At 48.3% G+C, this 19,427-nt stretch overlaps 2 pseudogenes; both read left to right on the top strand.

The window, feature by feature from the left end:
- The first annotated feature begins 1,043 nt into the window (after window positions 1-1,043).
- On the top strand, window positions 1,044-1,159 carry LOC136659496 (5S ribosomal RNA; annotated as a pseudogene).
- Window positions 1,160-14,643: 13,484 nt separating this feature from the next.
- LOC136659541 (5S ribosomal RNA) lies at window positions 14,644-14,760 on the top strand (annotated as a pseudogene).
- Window positions 14,761-19,427: the final 4,667 nt, after the last annotated feature.

Here is a 19,427-nt window from a genome sequence, read left to right as displayed (position 1 = left end):
TGTGGGGTGTGTGTGTGAATTAGGTACCGAACATACACCACCCTGCCTGTGCCCCAGGACTTACTTTGTGCCGGAGCTTAGCCCTATAATCTGTTTTGAACCCCAGGGTTGAGTCTTGGGATACATAAAATAATTTTTTTTAAAGACAAGCATCTCAGAGCATGTGCAGATTGCCTTTCCTTTACCACTGAAGAAGTGCAAGCTGTTTCTGCGCACTGGCTTCATGAGCAGGGCTTCCTTTCTTTCAAGGTGGAAATCTTGGATTCTCAACAAGTGCTGGTCCCAGTGTCGTCGTCCCCCCCTTTTTGCGACTTGCAGCACTGCTGTGCCCACAAGAAAGAGTGGCAGGTATTGCAATAAGGCGAACACACTGCAGGCTCCGAGGATTAGCTGATGAGCATGAACCTTGGTTGTCCCTCTAAAACAGCAGACTGTACGGTCGTGAAGATTGCTCTGTGTTTATTAAGGGTTGAGCATGGGGTGGGGGGGAGTTGTTTAAGTCATCAAAAAAGAGAGAGAAAAAGCCCGAACTTTAAACACACCACATTCCCTACCCCAGCCTGAAGCAAGTCTCTTGAGAGAGGTTGAGTCTGCTTTTGCTTACTCACCTGATGACTTTGAAGAGCCTTCCCAGCTGATTTTTTTTTTCTTTCCCAGGAGAGGATAAATCCAGAGATAAGAGGAGAAGGGAGGCGGTCAAACCACAGCTCAGGGCAGAGGGTTTGGCTTTTTCAGTCCAGCATCCTATTTTCATCAGGCAGGCACCAAAGGTAGCTCTGGGAAGTTCACATCAAACAAGCACAAAGCCAGCTCGATCCCTTTCGTCCCCAGCATAGTGCGGAGGAAGCCCACCCCTATGCATGGAAGTTCCAATTATTTATCATGGATAATCTATCCTTTATGAATTGCTAATCTGCAACACGCACCATTCTGTACTGGTCCTTCAACATGATAAATCGCACACACTTGTGTCGCACCAGGATCACAGGAAACGGCACGAATGGATTTTTTTGTTGGTTTCCAAAAGTTTGGTGGTTGGCTGTGTTTGCACTGCTACCCTGCACATGCCCGATCTCCTCTGATCTCGGAAGCTAAGCAAGGTCAGGCCTGGTTAGTACTTGGATGGGAGACCACCTGGGAATACCAGGTGCTGTAGGCTTACACCATAGTCTTTCGAGACTGAAGGTTGCCAACCATTTGTGGTGACGGAAATGCACTCCGCAGACATTCATGTGCACTCTTGAGAATTATTATTATACGTTCACCCATCTCACAATTGAACTGCTGCTGTAGAAAATGGGAACAATTAGCATTTCTATAGCCTTTCATGTACATTAGCAGTAATCTTTCCAATAGCTGTACAATATCGTTTTTCATGTATTGCAAAGGAGAAGTCCTTGGTGGTCTAAATGACCCAAAGATTCACCTGCAGATCCCCATCTACCTTCTATCCACCTCTACAGTATTCTATATCAGCTCTCCAAATTACATTCTAGGAGAGAATTACTTCACATTACTGCACATGGTCAGAGGAACTCTGTTATTGTATTACTGTGTACTTAAAGTACTGGGATTTTTTTAAAAAAAAAGTGGTGGTGGCCACCAGCTTGGATGACTTGAAAAGGGGATTCGATAAATTCACGGAGGATAAGTTTATCGATGGCCATAGATGACCCATCTTCAGGATACATAGGCTGGTTGCTGCCATATCTTACAAGGAGCAGCACAGTCTGAATTGGTATGAGATGCTGGGGGTTGACAGTTCACCAGCTTTCCCCTCCTACCTCTGGGCATTGGGCTGTCATGGAAGCAAGCATGGCCTGGATTTTGCACTCCAAAACATTTTCCTTGGGGGTGCCCTCTTAGCCTTCCCTAGGGTTCCATACGTTCTTTGGAAACTAATTATACCCCAGACTAGATGGGCAGTGACTTTGAAGGGTAGCCTTCATCGTGGCCCTTGACTGCGTGGCCCACTGGCCCCTCATATCACAACCTCTTCCCACACAGCACCTATTCTCGGCTGGTTTCATGCCATGGAATTTCTGAGGGTGATCTGTGTGTTGGACTAAATGGCCTCTGGGTGCAAGCGAATATGATTTCTCTGTGCAGAGATGATAGATAGTGCTGAAGGCTGTTATTCCGTATGTTTGCCAAGGATAATGGCAGTGGCTTTATACAGAGTCTGACCATCTCACTTAGTATCTCTGACTTGCAGCAACTGTCCAGGATTTCAGGCAGGTATCTTCCCCAGTTTTACCTGGAGATGCCACGAATTGGACCTTCTGCATACATAGACTTGATCGCTGAGCTATAGCCCCTCCTGAAGAACAGACGGATGCATAAGGTCTATTTCATGCTAGACAAATACCATAAGGCAGTGGTTCCCAAACTGAGGGCCGGGACCCACCAGTGGGTTGCGACCTGATATTTGATGGGTTGCAAAACTGGCAAGGTGATAACTGGCAAGTTCCCGATAAAGTGTCATTTAATTAAGTGGGGACATGTGCTTTCAGCAAGTACGTATCACAGAAATGTAGAGCTGAAAAAGAAACCCCAAGTTTATCAGCATCTCAGGGGGATGCGTGTCTGCCCTCCACCCCACGATGAAGCTGCCACCGCCATCCCCAGCCATCAGTTCATCACTGTTGTGTCCATCTGACAACATTCCAATCCAGTGAACCTTTTCAGTTCCAGGAGAAACGAATGATGGGAATTGTCCTATTAAACCAACTGCTCAGCTGCAAGAGACAAGACACATGCACGTAGAAGCAACGCTGCTCCGAATGTTGCTCTGATGTTGCTCCTGCCCTATGCTTAGAGCTTGTTCTGTAGCTTCCCTCTAGGAGCTGTGATTTCCAACTGGTGTGCTGTGGCATACTGGTGTTTGGCTGAAGAATAGTATGCAGGTGCGCCATGGGAGTTTGAGGGATGCTCATTTATCAGCAGGGCTATTGGGGAATGTGAGCCTCCCCCCCCCCACGCCGGCAGCATGGTGTTCATTGTCAGTTGTCCACCCTGTCAGTGTGCCATGAGATGGAAAAGGTTGAAAATTGCTGATCTAGAGCGTTTTCCCATCCATACTGCTATAGAGTCAAAACACATGACATGAAAGGAGACCAATTACTGAAGGACTAGTGGGGGAGGGGGGGCGGCTCCCTTGCCTTTTGCTCCTCCCTCTTTAGCTCCTGCTTTTAGAAGCTACACAGAGGGGGCACAATGTGGCTTAATTGGGCCAGAGTTGGGTGGGGCTTGTGGATTTCACAAACAACCCCCCCCCCGCATATTCTCCCATCATTTGAGTGTGCCTGATGTCATCATTCATTAATTTTCTATATTTAAGCCCTGCCTTTTTCTCATAAAAAGAAGCCCGGGGTGGCTGGCAATGAAGCAAAAAACATAAGTTTAAGTAGTCCTGGAACAACATGTCAGAAGCCAAGGGCACTTCCAGGGAGGGTGTGCAGCCTGGGATTGTCACACATTGTTCACTCATCCTTTTTCGGAGGGGAAAGGTTCCCATACTGTCATCATTCACCCAGACTTCCCTGGTACTTACCATAAATGTTTGCATTCACAAATGGGGAAAAATCGTTCAATAATTTAATTCCTTTTCAATTTTATATACCATCCGTCCTTCCTTCAAGGAGCTCAGGGTCATGTGTGTGGCTCCTCCCTCTTTTTTGATCCCCACAACAATCCTGCGAGGTAGGTTAGACTGAGAAATAAGAACTGGCCCAATGTCACCCTGGAAGCTTGATGGCTGAGCAGGGATTTGAACCTGGTCCAAATCCATGATTCAAGCCGCTACCTCACACTGGTTCAATGATTGCAATGGGTTACTGCTGTGAATGGTCCTGTTCAGCCCTGGAGAGTCACAGGCCCACTGCAGAAACAGGAAGGGGCAATCTCTGGGGTCTGCTCTATGGAAGGCGCATTGAAATGCCACATGGGAACGCAAGCAGAAAAGCAACTTCTTGCTGACACGTCAAAGAGCTGATCTGGATGTGCTCTCAGTCTCACTACGCCAAGAGCCTCCAGCTGGGATGGGTAACTGCCACACAAAGGGAGGGAGGGAAGAGACCCCAGTCCTTGTTCTAGGTCGCTGCCTCTTTCGTAGGTTCTTCCTAGGAAATCCGGAAGCAGCTCAACTCCTATGTATCTCTAGCCCTAGTATAGGCAGAGGGAAAGCAGGCCAGAGCCTGAACTCCTGGCTCTTCCAACTGTGCCCACATTCAAGTCTTGTTCAGGAGACCACAAACATTTGCAGGTTAATTGCATGGCAGTGTCGCTTGCACTGCTTGCAAACCAGATCTTTTTCATTCCAAGTTTGAGTCAGGATAGTTTCCTTGTCGATCTTGCTCTCCCTTTAAAGGAAGGGTGGGCACTGGAAGGCCAACCACATTGCAGTATCAAATGCAGGTGGAGACCCCAAAACCGTGCTTGGGTTTGGGAGTGAGAAATCATGGTTGGTATTGACGGGGTGTGTGCAGGGAGCCATTCTTCATTTTTGTATTTGGGGGTTGGGGGGAGAGCATCTACTTTGCATACGGAATGTCCCAGCAGGGCTGGGGAAGACTTTTCTCTGCTAGGGACCCTGGAGAGCAGCTGTCAGTCAACAGAGAACAACCTGGAGCAAGACAGGCCGATGGTCTGACCCAAGTAAGGCAGCTTCCTAGATCACCTGCTGCAGCGGTTCTCAGACTTTTAGCATCAGGACCCACTTTTAAGAATGAGAATCTGTCAGGACCCACTGGAAGCGATGCCATGACCGGAAGTGACATCATCAAGCAGGGAAATTTTTAACAATCCTAGGCTGTAATCCTACCCACACTTACTCAGGAGTAAGTCCCATTGACTACCGTTGTTAAAAGCATATGCAGAATAGCCTGCTCGAAGTACAGGTCTGTCACATTTCCCCAAATGCAGTCACATCCCATGGTACCAGCAAGTCTACTGTACTAAAAATAAAATATTGAAATGAATGGGGACCCACCTGAAATTGGCTTGTGACCCACCTAGTGGGTCCCAACCCACAGTTTGAGAAACACTGACCTACTGTATTCTTTTACTCAGGGCTGGCCCATCTATGAGGTCAATCCGGAAGGGGCGCCCATGTCTGTCCACCCACTCACCTCCATTGCTCCTCTTCTTCCTTTCATTCCCTGAATTGGAAAAGGAAGAGACGACAGAGCAGAAGAGGAAGTATGGAGAAGAGAGTGGTGTGGGCAACAGTGCTGGAGCATGGGGTGCTCTAGCCCACCGCCCCACACATACTCTTCTGCTCTGTTCCCCTCTGGGAGGAGCAGAAGCTGGCACTTCACTAGGTAAGGGGGAGCAGCATTTAGTATGCTGTCTGAAGCACCAGGAGGTCTTGGCCCAGCCCTACCTCTGCTCTGCAACAACCAGTTTCACCAGTTTTCAAGAACCAAGAAAGGTCTTTGTGTTTCGGTTCAAGACATGCTTTGAAAAGTAACACACGTTGTTCTACTACAGTGTTTTTTCAGCGGTTCAAAATCTTTGCAGTTGCAGTGTGTGAAACAGAAGGCTGAGCCTTAGTGTCCATGTGCATGCATTTACATGCATGTGCCCTGGTGAAAAGGCACATCCATGCTCACCCACCAGAGATAGTGTTTGGTGTGCCGCCTCAGAGGTCAGTAGGTCTTGGGCCAGCCCTGGGGCTGGTGCAGCACACAGCAAGTGGAAGCCAGCCAGGAAGTTCCTGCTTAAGATCTCAGAGCCTGGCACAAAGCAATTTGGTGACTTGGGCTAGTGGCTATTGCTGCACCCCTTTCATCTGCAACTGCAGCATGGCTTAGCCGTTCCAGCTTGCCGTACACAGGAAATAGATATATTTTGTTGTTGTTGTAAGGCTTTATGATGTGTATGAGATTGGTCTGTGCACTTGAAATGTATCACATATGCGCTTGATATTATTTTGCTATTTGATGGTGGTGATTCCAGCTTTTGGGGGGGGGGGGGGCTGGGACAAAAACCATGCAAGGGACCTCCCGATGGTGTGCTCCTCCATATTTAGAACTTGTGTGCTTGTACTAGCTACTCCCCATGGCAGAAGAAAGGTATGAGTCCTCCTTCATGCAACAACAGCAGCAGAAAGAGGTCCCTCCTCCAGCCACTGCCCATTCCCTTGTTTGGTTTCCTGGCTGGGCACCAGCAATGATACCCAACTGAGAAAGCTCACAGAACAGTGAGTGGGTGACAGTTCTCTTTCACCGCTGCCCATGGCTGTGGGTGAGGGTGCAAAGGAGGAACTGCACCCAGTGCTGTTAGCTGCTCCTCACCACCTTCTGGTAAGCCTGGGTCCGGCTGGGGAGCAACAGCAAACTGTCACGGCCTCAGAGTGTGATCAGGTGGTGGAACCAAACATGGGCACTGAGCGCTGGCATGTGCCCACCAGAACCCACCAGGACATATGGCTTCCATGTTGTTTTTCCTAGACTGGTGTAGGCCTTACAGGTGTTGTCTGAAAGCGTATGACGCAGCTACCTTGCCAAAGCTCTGCAGGTCTGGGTTCAGCCAGCACTTGGGTGGGGGGCAGCTTGGGAACCCCACTGAAATTGCCTTGCATCCTACTATTCAAGGAAATGGAGTTGAATAAGGAACGATGGCATGGCTCCCCTAGTATTTACCAGCTCTGCTTCCTAAAGCTCCCCAGTGGAACACACTTCAGAACAGACCATGCGCCTCCAACAGACGAAGCCTTGAAGAAAGAATAATACTGTTTACTTGACTAACTGCAGCACTGGATTTTAGTGATCCATTCTCTGAGCATCAGTAATGGAACACAGAGAGCAGAAGAAACCTTGCTGTTTCCCCTTCTCCCTTAGGTGCCTATGATTTTAGGCACTACTGTATATTAATTGAGCTAGCTCAGGACCCCCTGGAACCAGTGGTGGTGGGCCAAATACAGCACCCTCCCTCCCTTATCCAGAAGCATTGCCAGTTGACACCGTCGCCTCTCCTCCTCCTCCCACTCCCTGGATCTGGAAAGGAAGTAGGGAAGAGATTGGAAGGGAAAGTGTAGAGGAGAGGAGTGGGCTAGAATGTCGGAGACACTCGGGAATGGCCCAGCCATGAGGCACACTGAAATGACCACTTTGAGCAGCGGGTTAGGAGAGGTAGGAAGCTAGCAGGGGTGTGCTCCATGAACTGTGTCTGCCTGCCACCTTCCCGGGCCCACCTCCAATGTGGCCCCATTCTCTTCTGCTGTGCTCAGAGAGCATTGCAAGATGGGGGGGGGGGCTTACTTCCTCTTCCAGCACTTCCACCCCCACTGCTATCATCATTTCTCTGTGCATCATCCAGAGTGCTAGGGAAAAGCATTGCTTCCTTTCTCGCCTCTTCTTGTAAAGTGGCAGAATGGGATGAAACAGGATCATGAAGCCATGAAGGGGGTGAGTGGTGCTGGTGCATGAAGGGTGGGTGCTGGTGCATTCTGGCAGGAATGGAAGAATTTGGGGAGAGTGGCAGATTTGCCACCAGATCAGCTTGGGCTGCCCCTGGAGACACTCTAGCCCACTACTCTGTTGGTCTCCCAGCTTCTTCTTCCACTCTATTCCTCTTTGAATCCAGGGAACAGGAGAAGGGGGAGCAGTGGAGGCCGGCAAGGGAATGGAGGTGCTCCCCTCACCAGTCCACAAGGAGGCAACTACCTCAGGTGGCATAAAGGACATAATTTTACAGTCTATCATATTTTTTAGCTGCTCCCTTGTCCTATGCAGGGAAACACTGTTCTTAGCGTCACTGTTGAAAGCACCCCCTTGTGTAGAGACCACTCCACAGCCTGCTAGTCTTTGCTGGTGCGCATTGTTTGATTGACTGATGACATGGTGCTTTGCAAAGAACGTGAGGACAAGTCCCTGCCCCAAAGAACTCGCAATCTAGCTCTTGAATTAAGGAGGAAAATAGAGGAAGGGGAGAGGCGGGAGGGGGAGAAGCATTGTTTCAATTAATTTCTGAAATGAGAGAAGCTGGGCGGGGGGGAAGGGGTTGCTGCCTGGAGATCTCACACTCTGCTTTGGAAGCTCTTCGTGTAATCCCTTTTTTCATGTTTCTCGGTTATTTGGGGTGGGAAGGCACTCTGCACATGCACCTTGGTAGCCTTTTAGTGATAACTTTGCACATTTCAGTACTGGCAATCGGGTTCTGCATGACTCAGCACACATCCCTAGCGACTCTAGCTTGTGCTGTCCCCATCCGGGTGCCCCCTCCCTGCTCCCCCCCTCCTCCATGCAGTCCCTGAATCAGCCTGTCAGGCTTTCTACAGACTCACCTCCCTGACATACACATAAAAGTCCCAAATCCATCCCGCAGATCAAATAAAGGTAATTACAAAGCTTATTGTGGGCGATTCCCAGTGGGAGGGTGGGAGGGGCCATAAGGTGGGGCTGCGAGGTGAATGCACTGAAGGCACAACAGAGCAAATGGGAGCACACCACACCCAACATAAAACAAGCTGCCACAGCCAGGAACAGAAACCAATAGGGTGGGTCACCCCACACACCTTCCTCGTAAAAGGAGGAATATGGCACTGTCCCAGGATGAGCTCACCAAGCCACAGGCCAAGCAGGATGGCCACTGCAGGATGAGGCCCCCCTCCTGCCTCCGTGTGCACCTATTCCCTCCCTTGCTCCCTGGGTCCCGCAAACATTCTTCTTCATTGCCCCAACAGAGCACAGCATAATTCAACCGCAGGCTTCCTCTCTCCCCTCCCCACAGTCAGGCTGTAAATCAGTGATTTTCAATATTTTCCTTCCCACAGCACACTGACCTCTCTGGTCTTTGCCTCTTGTGATGTCATCTCTGGCTTCTGAGAGACTCGTCCGGGTATTGTGGCTCTGTCTCTAGGGCAACTGTCTATAGGAAGAGGGGCAGACAATTCATTACTACAGACAGTTGCGCTAGAATCAGAGCCACAGGACCCAGATGAGTTTTTTTCAGCTGTTCTCCACTGCTGTGCTCCAAACTCCCGTGGCACACCTGTGGCCCTTTCGTGGCACAGCAGTTGAAAATCGCTGCTGTAGATTGTCAACGCTTTCCATCAGATACCCCATTTTGCAGATGCTAGAAAGTATTGTGAAGATGAACAGAACTATGTCATCAATTCGGTATTATCACTCTTTTCCACACTGGGGAACAATCGCTTTGATTTTTCCATAGGATTTTTGCCAGAGGTTCCATGGGCAACCTTTATCGTTGCCAACTTCTCAACAACCCTATGAGGTAGGTGACTAGCATCCCTGTTTTGCAAAAAAACTGAAGCTAAGGGAGAGGGCCTTGCCCAAGGGCACATCACAATTCCATGGCAAAATAAGATGCAAATAATCCAAGTTGAATTCTCTGATCTAACATTCTTAGGGTACAATCCTAGAATCCCTTGTGCCGGCCCAAAAATGCCATAAAGCACTTTTGCACTGACTTAAGAGGAGGGAGGCTGGCACGGAACCCGCTAAGGCAGTCTGGAGGGTGAGTCCATGTAGGCCAAGCTTGGCCAGCGCAGGGGTCGGAGGGGCATGGGGAGGGCAGAAGGGAGGTGTTTTGAGGTGGGGGAGGGCAGGCAGCGGGTGGGCGCACGGGCCAATCTTAACCCCAGTTTCAGGCAGACTGGGCCAGCCCTGGGCTGCTCAGCTCTGCGCCACCCCTTCTGCGATTCCCCTTGCCCCAAGCTATGCAGCTTTCAGTCTCAATTCTGCCTTGGATGCAGCACAGATCCACCGGCCTGTCTGCTCCAAGGGAAGTTAGGATTAGACTGCCCATATCATAACAACAGCCCTGCTGAATCAGGCCAAAGGCCCTACTGGTCCAGCTTCCTCTATCCCATAGTGGCCAACCAAATGCCTCTGGGAGCCCATGAGACAGCAAAATACGTGTTTTCTGTTGCCACTCCCTTGAATCTTGCGTTCAGAGATAGGCTACCTCTCATACCCAGAGGTTGAATGTGGTCATCATGATTTGTAACATGTGATGGATGTTTTTCTCCATAAATCTTTCCAGTCTCCTTTTAAAGGAATCTAGTCCTGTCATCTTTTGCATGTACAGAAACTCTGGACACTTCCAGATGGGGTGCTTCATCTGGAATGGTCCAACTTTTCTCACTCTCCATGGAGAATTTGCAGGCCATTGTGATCCATTTCTTGTCCTCTTCTGTTTTCCCACGTACTTAACACATCACAGTTATGAATGGAGAAAATTTGACCTTTTTTTTTGTTGTTGTTGAAGAACAGCACAGTGACCACAGTTTGGGGCATCAGCACCACAATTGCATCTTGTTGTAAGAGATGCATGTGCAGAGGAGACAGAAAAGTGGGAGGGGGAGAGACAAACTTCTGTCTCCCCATTCCAAAACCTTGCTATGCACACAGTGAATGTTCCTTGAAAGTGATGCTGGAAAGTTGGTTAGGATTTGGGCCTTAACCCAAAATCCCATATGCCTTTCCACTAATGTCTACTTACAGCCTAAGCCTATGCATGTCTACTCAGAAATAAGTTGCACTGTGTTCAGTAGGGCTTACTCCCAGGGGGGAAAAAAAAATGTGTATAGGATTGGGGCCTAAGGGAATTTACAATGAATTTTTCAGTGACCTTTCCCATCATTAAGATACAGAAAGTGACTGACAAAACCATTCTGTTTAGAAATCAAAAGCCGACCTCAGTGGTCATTTGTACACTAAACCAGTACCAGCTAATTAGCAGTCTCATTTCTAGAATGCCTGATGAAGCAACAACAGGCAAGGTGCCACTGGATGGTGGAATTCGGATGACGAGGGAGTCACCAAGCCCAGTGCGAAAACTCCTAGGGTAGAAAGTTTGAGAGACCAGGCAACACTGCTTTCAAGACCCTGCTCTGTAATTTAGCTTCTCCTTGGTCAATGAGAGAAGATAGAGTAAGCTCTGAAGGGAACAAGAAAGTTGTGGCTCTCCTGAAAGTGTGCAGGTAATTACTGTCTGCCCACCCACATTGTTGAAGCTAGCAATGACCTTGAAGAGACTCTTCTTGGATGGTCTCCGTTTTGACGACAGAGCCCACCTAAACTGGCCTAGCCAAACGCTTCTCCAGTTTTCCCTTAAAGAGCTCAAGTGACGAAGATTCCACAACACATTTAGACAACCTGTTTGAGTCGTTCCACCACCTTTGTGGTTAGGAAGGTTGGTGGAGCACCCGGAAAGTCTTCCTAATTTTGCCTAAATCTTCTCCATGGAAGACGGCAAGTCTCCATTAGTTCTTGTCCTTCCCCACAGCTGACATGGAAGGCCACTCAGTTCCATCCTCTTTAAAGCACCTCTGTTTGGATTGGGGGTTATCCTCTTCACACTAGTTTACTTGGTTCACAACCATCACCTAGCCACTGGTTGTGTTTGAAATGGCCAGAGGTGATGGTTGCCTGCAATTGTTCCAACACTCCAGTTAATTTTCCTGTGGCTGGCAATTGCTATGTCTGGAAGGTCTGTTTGATTCCTTGTCAATCTTTGGATCTAACCCATGAAGCTGCCTTATACTACTGAGTCAGACCATTAATCCGGCTGGAGCAGTAATGTCCACAGTGATTGGAAGCTGCACTCAAGGTGTCACGAACACACATTTATCTCTTGGAAAGGCTGCCAGGATTTAACCTTCTGCATGCTTTGTCACTGAGCTATACCCTCTCTGTATTACTGTTATTGCCTGTACAGCACAAAGGTGAAGCACAGCCTACCGAGAGTTTGTATGAATGTATTGTTCCAGAGGAGACTGTCAGTCAATTCAGAGCTCTCTTCTTTCACTTGCTCTCCGCACAATTAATCTTCAATGTTGACAGCTTCCTGTCTCATTCAGTGCTTGGAGTTGCAAAAACTCTCTCTTAACTCTCTTAACTGGAGTTTTCAATGGAGTTTTCAAAAACTGGGGTTTTAACTGCCCCGTCATCACCACCTTGTAGGATTCGTACATAAACGGATAATGAAACAGACCACAAACTTGCAAACCTGAAAGAAAGAAAGAAAGAAAGAAAGAAAGAAAGAAAGAAAGAAAGAAAGAAAGAAAGAAAGAAAGAAAGAAAGAAAGAAAGAAAGAAAGAATCCAGACAGGTGAGCTGTGCACTCCCGCTCTGGAGAAGGGGCTGCATAGCCTGTATAGGAATTAGAGGAATAAATGAAAATGAAAGTTTTCCAAAGACAAAACACGCAAACTTGTATGGTGGAAGTGTATCGCAAATCATCAGTGATGTCACGGGCATCTGTGAAAATCCCACCAACACAGTGAAGTTGTCCTTGAAATCCAACATGCACACTGGCCCAGACACTTGGCCCAGCCAAGCCTGATGCACCTGAAGGCTGGAGTTATAAAGTGGCTTGAGTCAGGGAATCAGAGGCCATAGATTCTCACCTCATCTCCTGGGAGCTCCCAGGCCCATCCCCCCCCCACCCAACAGCTGACTCAGGCCAGGAACCACACACTGAAGTGCTTCAAGGAAGATCCTATATCAAGCCCTCTCCAGTTTTTTGGTTCGCACCAAGGGGAGGCCATGCAAAACCTGTGCTGATACAAACGGCAGCTCATGTAGCTGCTGGGAATCTGATCTCTCTAGCATTATGAGAGGAAGAAAAACCTCTCTCTCTCTCTCTCTCTCTCTCTCTCTCTCTCTCTCCAGCATGCATAATTTGATAACTTCTATCATGCCCCCCCTTAGTTGCCCTTTTTCTTAATGAGGTATCTGGACTACAGGATAGGAGGCAGAAACCAATGAAAGGGTGGGGAATCCTTAAAATTTCACCAGCTAGTAGGATCTGTTTCCCTCCACTGCAGATAAGAGCAAATGCCATTCCTTCATCTCAGAAGAGCTGGTTCTTCTTCCAAATACTTGCACCACACCAGGGCTCTGCTGTAGAAAACGTTTACACGAGAAGGTGCCTTATACTGAATTAGAACCTTAGTCCATCAATGCAAACTGGAACTCTCTAGGATTTGGGACAGGGCTCTTGCCCCTGCTCGACTGGATACGATGCTTAGGATGGAACCTGGGACCTTTCTGCATGCAAAAGGTCTACTATCTACTGAACCACAACCCTTCCTCTAACTCATGATATGCTCTTACTTTGCATAATGTGTAATCTAGGTCTGCATCTGCTTGCCCATTTGGGTTGGTGAGCTTCAGAGTGAAAGGGCAGGTAATTATCCTTCTCCAGAGAGGACCTGTCCCTCATCAGGTCATTACGTTCAGTCCCTGGCAGCATACCTAAGTGGGGCAGGGGAAAAGAGCCTTGTCTGAAATCCTGGAGAACCACAACCTGTCAATGTAAACCCTACTGAGCTAGATAGACCAGGTGTCTACTACAAGGGAGCACTCTGTAGAGCAGAGCCTTGATGTTGTGTGGCTATTTTGACGGAAAACAGTCTTTTCTGAAATGGAGAGCTGCGAATACGGTGACAGTCTCTGTGAACCCACCACTCTCTCATATGCAACAGCTCAGGCTCATTCTCCAGAGAGGCATCAGAGTGAATCAAAGAAAGGGGGAGAGAAAGAGATGATTTAGTGCTTTGGGGAAGGGGTGGAGAAGAAAGGAGCAGATCACAAAAGCTGGTGTCAAACTGGGATCACGCAGCTCCTTGAGGCATGTAGCATGGAGAATGAATTATGAATTGGTGATCATCCAAACACGCCTTCCTCCAGTGAAAGTTGATCTCAGCCTCCAGGGATGCAAGAGGCATTTACAGTAGCAGCCACCTGGCATCCGACAGTGCGCAGAGTGCTCCAGTGGCCATGCGCCAGCATTGGCGATACATGTGTCACCAGCAGAATTAGCCTCTGGAGTCCAGTAAAGAGAACAAAACGAAGGACTGTTTCAGGCCTGGCTGGGGGCCAAGGCGCCGTCAGTCACCCAGAGTTAATAGATTGGTCGGTGCTGCCTGGATGCTACGAACACTCTCCTGAGTTTACGGTTTCTCACCTTCTCTTTGGAAGAAGGAGATAATGATCATAGGTCATGCATCGCTTGCAGAGAGCGAGAGGGCCATCGAGTTTGAGGGAAGTGCTTTCAAGCCACACCTCGGAGATATCGCTTCCCCACTGAAGAGTCATTGTTTGCCGTGCAAAGTGAGCTCAGGCTCCGCTGTTATTCATCCTTCTCCTTTTCTCTCCTCCGTGCTGTAAACTCAATGAGCCATGCTTTTCCCTCTCAAAGAAGGTGACACCTTCCAAACCCAACTTCCATGATCAAAAAAAAAGAACCTGCATATCAAATCTAAGTGCGAGCCCACAGGTTATCAGCAACCAGTGCTTGAAGGCTGGCAATTGCCGGTAAGCCTTTGTGGGCCTGTGCACTGCAGCACTTCTGTGGTGTGCATACAAGGTCCCAGGACCGATCTCAGGCATCTCCAGCTAAAAGCTTTCTCAGTTAACAATGCAGGGAAACAGAGTCACTAAACAGTCACTACCAGATGACTGCATGCGCTCCTCTAAGGCTCTTCTATCTCATAAGAACATTAGTAGAACCCTGCTGGAGCAAGTCAAAAGACCATCTAGTCCAGCACCCTGTTTCCCACAATGACCCAACCAGTTTCCTCTGGGGAACCCACAAGCAAGGATGTGAAGGCAATAGCCCCGTTCTACTGTTGCTTGCCTTGCAACTGGTATTTCTTTTGGAGGCACACTTGGCAGCAACTGTTACCCTGCACATGCCCAATCTCATCTGATCTCGGAAGCTAAGCAGGGTCAGGCCTGGTTAGTACTTGGATGGGAGACCATCTGGGAATACCGGGTGCTGTAGGCTTATACCATAGTCTTTCGAGACTGAAGGTTGCCAACCATACACTTGGAGATGGCCCAGGGTCATCGTAATCAGAGCCATAGACCTGTTCCCCCATGAATTTGTCCATCCCCTTTAAAAGCCATCCAAACTTGAAACCATCGCCGCATCTTGCCATAGCAAACTCCATAGATCGGTGGTCTATGATCCTCATGGTGCCACAGCACATTTACAGAGGCGCTGTACGGCCTCTTCCTAGCTTGCCAAGATTACACAAAAGATCTCACAAGATCTCGCGCAATGGTGACACCACGACAGGCTACCGTGGATAAAGGATGCCACGGCAGCAGTAAGTTTGGGAACCGCTGCCATAGATTAATTATGTGCTCTGTGAGGATTTCTTTTTGCCAGTCCTAAATTTCCTTCCAATCTGTTTCACTGGATGACTCCTGGCCCTTCGTATTATGAGAAAGGAACAAAAACCTTCTTTCTGATTCACCTTTTTTCTAACCTAAAAAGCCCCCTCGCCCCCAAGGTGTAGCCTTTTCTCGTGAGGAAGGTGCTCCAGCCCCCTGATCAGCAATCCCACACACATTTACCATTGAACTAAATGAGGCTTTACTCCTGACTAGACATGCTTAGGACTGTATCATTGCTTGTTCTTCTCTGCGGCTTTTCCAGTTCTCCAACAGCCATTTCTAAAGGCTGGTGACATCTTCACCGGTGGGTGCGCACAACTATATTTCACCATTGTTTTGTTTTGAAACACACCTCAGCATTCTGAAAGCAGGACTGTAATGGGCAAACGACAATGACAAACAGAGAAAATTCACATCCGTACAGAGCTTCGTTTAAAATTTTAGAAGGAGGGCATGGAATCACTGGCCCGAATTCCTGTTTCCAACAGTGGTCAGCAGGACAACTGCAGAGCTCCTGCAATGGCTCTTCTTTAAAAGGCACAGTGATAGAACTGTGACTCTTACACTGAAATATCTATGAATGGTGGGGGGGGGGGGAGATCTCCCATGTCTTGGTGAAAGGGCTGGCCCTTGACCTCCTGACAGCTGGTATTGGCAGGCCAAATGCTTTCCCCCTCTCCTGGTGATGTGCTGCTCTCATTTCCTAGATTGGAAAAAGGAGAGGGGAATGGAGCCAAAGAGAAGGTGTGGAAGAGAAGAAAATGATGAGTGAGATACACTAACTCATCCTTTCCTCTTCTCCATGCCTTCTCCTCTGTTCCATCCCCCTCTTCCTTTCCTAATCCAGGAGGTGAAGCCAAGTGGAGACAAATGGGCAGGTGGAAGTGGGTGCACAGTGGCCCACCAATCTGCCACCTAAGGCAACCACCTCAACCAACCTCCTGGATGGGCCGGCCTTGTTGGTGCCCTTGCGGCAACCTGTGGCATGGGGCCAGCTCCTCCGAAAGGCAGGAACCAGAAAGCACCTGCACGCTCTGTCGGGCTTGGAATGCTTGCTCCTCACCTCCTGGGGCTTTCGCACTGGGTTTCCGTTCTCCAGTATATTGTTCTCCCCTTGGGCGTCGAACATTTCAGCAGCTCGACTCATCATAAAACATCAGTTTCCCCCCCTTTGAACTACAAAAGGGACTTTCAGGGTTTTTGCAGCGATATATCTTTGTTTAATCAAGATCTGAGAGACGACCGTGGAACTTCCACAGATTAAACTTAGAGGTGTGCGTTGGAGGAGGACGGTGATGTAAGTCACAGCAAAACACCAGCACACATGCCAGAATCTCAATGCAGAGGGTTGCCATTTGTCTCCTGAGACAAAGGGACACCTTTGTCTCTTGTGCACACACCCCGAAAAGGAAGGTGTCTGCATACTCTTCTACCACAACAAATGTATTCCTCTTTAAGGAGGCTTTGGATTTCCTTCCCTCTCCCTCCCCTATTTGTTTAAATTTGACTTTGCAGGGTCTTCTGAAAGACATTGATTTATATCCCCTTTCAAGCTGCTGTTTACCCTGCACTACATGAATAGCAGCTAATAAACCAGCAGTGTCTAACATAAGGCCTTTAAGATATACCCGGCGCCCAGAAGCTCTAAATCTGGCCTGCGGAAGCTCTTCGTGATGTAGCTACAAAACGTCAAGGACCATCTTCGCACACATGCAATAGCAAGATATGGATAGCATGGTACACGCTTCCAGTATATCTCCCTAACCACGCTGGAAGCTGTTACATCTAATACATCACAGGGCAGCATTTGCCTTCCTTGCGGCAACAGGAAGTTGCTGACTTATAAGCAGTGCCCTTCCCTACATAATAACATAAGAACAGCCCCACTGGATCAGGCCATAGGCCCATCTAGTTCAGCTTCCTGTATCTCACAGCGGCCCACCAAATGCCTCAGGGAGCACACTAGACAACAAGAGACCTGCATCCTGGTGCCCTCCCTTGCATCTGGCATTCTGACATAGCCCATTTCTAAAATCAGGAGGTTGCACATACACATCATGGCTTGTAACCCATGATGGATTTTTCCTCCAGAAATTTGTCCAATCCCTTTTTAAATGCACCTAGGCGCTATGCCATTACCACATCCTGTGGCAAGGAGTTCCACAGATTAACGACATGCTGAGTAAAGAAATATTTTCTTTTGTCTGTTCTAACTGTCCCAGCACTCAACTTTAGTGGATGTCCCCTGTTTCTGGTGTTGTGTGAGAGGGAAAAGAGTTCCCTGTGCTAAGACCCTTTTGTATGTGGTGCTCAGTAAGTTGTGTTCAGGTTCTCTAGCAACTTCATGAAAAGCAATTGTTGTTTGCAAGGGCAGCCTGTTTTCTGTTGATCCTGGCTTGAAGGGGCAGGCAAGAATTAGTAAGTAACTGCCCTTTGGATATTGTGAACTTCCCGATGTCAATTCCTTTTCCTGGGTAGGAGGAAGGAGTCTCTAGTTAATAATTATCTTATTTTTTCTTTTATTTTCCTTTTTTTTAAAGTAGTGAAATAGCTATTATCCAAACATAGCAAGAAAAATGAGAGGAAATTAATGCCTTTTGTCTCTCTCCCTTTGAGGAACAGGAATTATATTAATTAATATAATTAATACAATTAAAATCATTACATGACAAAAGGGCACAATCCTAACCAGGTCTACTCAGAAGTAAGTCCTATTTTGTGCAATGGGGCTTACTCTCAGGAAAGTGTGGTTAGGATTGCAGCCAAAGACTGGGGGGGACGACAATGGGGGGATGTGCCTGTAGGACTTACTTCTGAGTAGACATGCCTGGGATTGGGCTTTTGGTTGCACTCTTTTTTCTCAAATACAGGAGCAGGCAGTTGACACTCCTCTCTCCTCCTCTCCCCCACACCACCCTCTCCCACAGGGACATTCCCCCCCATCTCATAATTGCAGTTATCACCTCTCCCACTGTCCCTCCCCTCACTGGTCCACACCTTCCAAAGGTCCAGAATCACTTGCCTCACATTCTCCCCCCCCCCCATTGCCTGCTCCTGTATTTCAGAAAAAAAGCCCAATCCTAGGCATGTCTACTCAGAAGTAAGTCCCATTATAGTCAATGAGGCTTACTCCCAGGAAAGTGGGGTGGGAGAGGAACCTGAGAGCCCAGCCCAGACATGTCTACTCAGAAGTAAGTCCCATTATAGTCAATGGGGCTTACTCCCAGGAAACTGGGACTAGGAGAGGAACTTGAGAGCCCAGCCCAGCTCAGGTGTGTCTACTCAGATGTAAGTATATGGTCAATGGTCAAGCATATATAGTCAATGGTGCTTACTCCCAGGAAAGTGTGGCTAGGATGGTGGCCCAACGCCCCTCCTCTGAAAGGCAAAGTTGAGGCAGGGAGGGTCGCTTTGGGGAGCTGCAGGCAACTGTGGCAAGAAAAAGGGACTTCAGCCAGCCCATTTGTAGGCTGGTAGCCTCAGCAGACTCACTGGCTTCGTGCCTGCTCCTGGCTCCCTCGTTCTCACTCTGCCCAGATCTTCTCCAGGCTTTTCTGGTTGCCCAATCAGCAGGTAGGGCAGATAAGGGACTTGATACCCAATCCTAGGTGTGTCTACTCAGAAGTAAGCCTCATAATAGTCAACAGGGCTTACTCCCAGGTAAAGCCTGCCTGAGCGGAGAAACGAAACTTTTCACTTGGCAAAAATTTCACATACTATACATGAGTATCTACAGTATTTAATTTAAAAGCACAGGGACCCTGGATATCCTGAATAGCATTTTGTCTACACTGGATAGGCTGGAACTGCAACTGCATTTATGAAAAAAAATTGCCGCATATGTTGGCAACCTTCAGTCTCGAAAGACTATGGTATAAGACTCTGAATGGTGGTTCTGGAACAGCATCTAGTGTGGCTGAAAAGGCTGATTCGGGAGTGACAATCCCTTCCACACTGGGAGCAAGTGCAGTCTGTCCCTGGTCTGTCTCCCTGGCTATGGGCCTTCCTTCTTTGCCTCTTAGCCTCAGACTGTTGGCCAAGTGTTTCTTCAAACTGGGAAAGGCCATGCTGCACAGCCTGCCTCCAAGCAGGCCGCTCAGAGGCAAGGGTTTCCCACGTGTTGAGGTCCACTCCTAAGGCCTTCAGATCCCTCTTGCAGATGTCCTTGTATCAGATCAGAATAGGGGGGGGGGGTGGAATATAGGAAATACCATCAGTCAGTAATTTGGAATGTTCTGGAGGCTCCATAAAAAATGAGAGAACAAGGAATGG

This window comes from Tiliqua scincoides, chromosome 8, assembly GCF_035046505.1.
Source record: "Tiliqua scincoides isolate rTilSci1 chromosome 8, rTilSci1.hap2, whole genome shotgun sequence".
NCBI lineage: Eukaryota > Metazoa > Chordata > Lepidosauria > Squamata > Scincidae > Tiliqua > Tiliqua scincoides.
Note: the sequence above shows the minus strand (reverse complement) of the source record. Positions and strands in the feature narration are given on the sequence as shown.